The sequence below is a fragment of the Ostrinia furnacalis genome, unplaced genomic scaffold, assembly GCF_004193835.3.
Source record: "Ostrinia furnacalis isolate ACB-3 unplaced genomic scaffold, ASM419383v2 OfSCF0313, whole genome shotgun sequence".
Lineage (NCBI taxonomy): Eukaryota > Metazoa > Arthropoda > Insecta > Lepidoptera > Crambidae > Ostrinia > Ostrinia furnacalis.
The window spans coordinates 50,519-54,552 of record NW_021130552.1 but is presented as its reverse complement, the minus strand read 5'-3'; positions in this window follow the sequence as shown (position 1 = coordinate 54,552).

Sequence of the window (4,034 nt, the reverse complement as noted above, 5' to 3'; positions counted from 1 at the left end):
CGTTAAATAAGACGGGAATATAAGGAAAATCGATTAAACACAGCCGTTGAGGGGTATAGGAACACTAAATGGAATATAAAAAAAATGAAAAAAAAAAAGAGTTGAGGCAATACTGAAAAGGGGTTTTCAGCACGAAGAAAACAAGATCGACGCGTTGATGTCTTTTAAAGAAAACCACCTACCTGTTGCCAAGCCGGCTTGCACCGGGATCGCCGCAAGAAAATCCTGAAAGACTTCGGCCACTTACCATCAAGATTCAGCAACGGCAAGCAGGTATCTCGAACTTGTTTTAAAAGTCTTTTATTTTAAGTCGAAAACCCGGTTTATATTTTAAAAAGTACTTTGAAACACCGATCGATTCAAGCAACACTGATTTTAAATTTATTTTGTTCTTTAAGCACTGATAATATGGAAATAACTGGAAAAATAGCAAAGTGCGAAGCGACCGAGAGCGCGCGTCGTACCCGGTCGGAGCTTCGGAGTCGAATGAGGCAGGGCGGGCGGGGGTCGCGACTCTTAACGTGTCTCTCCCCCTGCTACCCCCAGCAACCCCTTGCATGAGAGATACGACGTTACAGTTCCAAGCGACTGGATGCGTTCCCCCCCAGCCCACCTGCCCAAACTAACCACAGCTTAAACAAATCAGAAAAAACACGCCAAGGAAAATTCCTTGGCATAATTTAAGCACTTTTCTCGCCATAAACTGTAGTAGAGACCAGCCAAGAAAGTAAGCAATATGGCTCCGAAAATTATATCCGCAGGTGATTTATGGGATACACTAGCTTTTGCCCACGGCTTTGCCCGCGTGAAATTCACTTAGTTATAAATTATAGCCTATTTCTGATGTATAAACAATAGTGGTGTAAAGTTTCACCAAAGACCGTTCAGTAGTTTTCACGTGAGAAAGTAACGTACGACCGAGGATATCATAAAGGTAGCAGGGAAGCGCTGGGTGCAGGCCGTTACTAATCGATCAACATGGAAAACATTGGGGGAGGCCTATGTTCAGCAGTGGACGTCTTATGGATGAAATGATGATGATGTTGAGATCTGCAGATTATGTTAAACGAGATTCATACATATTTCAGTCTTGGATATGGTCTATGGTCTTGGATACACTGGATAAGAAGTCCACTTCGATAACCTAATAGACTAAGAGCTAGTGCATGCCAGACCTACATCATTGCGCAGAATACCAGACTTCCAAAGAGTACCCATCAGCCTCGTTAAACATCAAAATAGGCAAAAATGCAAAGAATCGGCCAAAACTTTGTATATGGACCCGAACACCTGCGTCCATACAAGATCTCTCCTGCCAACATACAACACCTTGCAGGTGTTCATAAAGATCGTTCGGCCGGACTTTGCCACCACCCAGGTCTTAACCAACCACGGTTATCATAAGGAATACCTACATCGTTTCCATATCGTCGCAGATGACCGCTGTCCCTGCGATGACCAGACTCCACAGACTTGGAAACACCTTTTAACACAGTGCCCTAGATTTGCTTCAGCCCGATATAATCATGAAATGATATCCCGTTTGTTAAACATCGATCCATACAATCTTTCAGAAATAATCAGAAAAGAAGATACAGCAAAAAGTTTTAAAGCCTACATTACCAATATAGTCGATCATTTAAAAGAAATTCAACCAAACATAAGCAGCCAACACATTGTCATTACAACAATAAAAATCACAAACTAAATCACCGCACTGCAATTCGAGTACTCCACAAGCTCCAATTGCAGGTGCATATCAATAGCAATCATAAAAAAAAAACATTGGTTTTTAGGTACCTAATGATTTAGTGCATCTAAAAAGTGGAAAAAGAGGTATATTCACAATCTAGTTTTTTTACTATTGAAAAATTTAAAAAAAGCATTAGTTTTTACTTAATTTTTTACGTTTCAAGTGTTTCTAAGAGATTTAAATCCAATGGGAGATTTTGGTAAACTTTTTGATGTCAACTTATTTATTTATTAGGTACACCAACTTACTATTGCTTACTTATTATTGCTAATTTTTAGCTGTCGAACTCACTTTTATACTTATAGGTCTTGTTCTTGGTAAAATTTGCTAAATAAATGAATCCATTCGGACTCGGAAACTAAAAAAAAAATAGCTGTAATTTTTAATAGTAGAGATAAAATGTTTCATTCCAGTGGATTTGTCGATAAAATTAATCATATTACTGCGCCCTAACGGGTCGGTGTTCGTTTCGTTAATCGATTATTTTCGGGCAAGTGGGTGATTAACCTTCTGTACCCTAGTCCGGTGGTGGGGCTGCCACCTCAGAGCTTCTGGACTCGCTCGGTTTTTTCCGGGTATCCTCCCTAGTGATGGGATTCTGTTTTCACGACGACGTGTGTGACGACGAGGACGTGGATGACGCGGACTGGCCGGGGTTCTGCTACATCGGTGTTTCACAACTTAACACAGCAGATGGTTTCTTGGCATTGGAGAAAATTTGAAGGAAATTTAAGGGGCTGGATTGGTTTCTGGGGCCAATTCAAAGAGTCCACGTGGACCAATAGATACAGGGGCGTGCAATATATTCTCGGTATCGAAGATATTCACTAATAAAGGGGGCAATTCAATAACTTTATCAAATAATTACACTATCTCAAAGTATACATAGAAAAAATCACTCTTCCCAAGACTCCTTACTTCCCAAGTTATCCACTGTGAAAGACGATCGAAACGACTGACGCGACAATGTTAAAGAAAATCGAACATCGCGCTGTGATAAAATTGCTCACAAAACAAGAAAAAGGCTATAAAATTATTCATAAAGGGATGTCAACTGTTAACAAGGATTCTGTCTCTTTATTAACTACAGTTTAAAAGTGGTCAAGTATATTTAAAATGGTCAGAAAGCATTGAAGATGATCCTCGCTCGGGCGGCCCAGTTACTGCCATTTCTGAGAAAACGTGAAGAAATTGAAAAACCTGTACTTCAGGATACTCGAATAAAGACTAAAAATTATTAAAAATAACTAATCTATCCAACGATACCATACATACAATTCTTCATCGCCATCTTAACCTCCTAAAAGTGTGCAAGATGAGTGCGAATGCTCACTGCGCCTCGGAGACAAGTGTGAGTCGAGTGCTTTTTTGGAGCTCTGTGGTGACGATTCAGTGAGAATTTTTTACCGTATTGCTATAGCAGATGATACGTAGGTTCATTACCATGGCCCTGAAAGTAAATAAGAGTCCGTACAGTGGCAAAAGAAAGGTGCAGACCTTCCAAAGAAATTTGAAGTTATTTTCGTCCGGAAAAATGGCCATAATGTTTTAGGATGCTAAGGGATGTTTATTGATTGAGTACTCTCGCAACCACTCTGTGTAACTTAAAGGATGCAACTATAGACAAAGACGGGGTAAACTAAACGCTGCTATGCGAGATTGTGGTTTTGATGAAACCTATCCCCTAGTGACTGATTAAACTAATTATTCATTCCTCAATTTTAAAAATGCCTTTGTGGAAAGCTTTTTTCCAACGATAAAGAACATAAGGTAGTCATTTTTCTTTTAAGGAGAAAAGTTATTTTTTGTAAGGTATAGGTAAAAGGGAATAACAGAAAGTAATAATTGTATTGAGGTTATGGAAGATTACATTAGAAAATAAAAGTAATTTGATTTGATTCGCGTTTTATTTTTCATACTGATACCGAGAAAACGTTGCCCCTCTTATGTAAAGTACGACAAGTATTAATACACTCGACAGCAAATAAATCGCACCACCCGCGACAAGCACTTTCAAACGTATGCATCCCCACTTCACACCAATATTGGTACCATTCAAAAGCCTAGTTCTAAACTTCATTTCATTATAGGAAAGGTTTTTACCCCAAAAATGTTTCTTTAGAAGGATCCAGAGTCACTTCTTCAAAAAATAGATAGTTACGCTTGAGCCAACTTTTATGGCTATAAAACTGTTAAGTTGGGATTAATCGCTATCCATCTGTTAAAGAGGACACGTGTGATCATTATTTGGTTTTATAACCATAAAATTTGGTCTAATTGA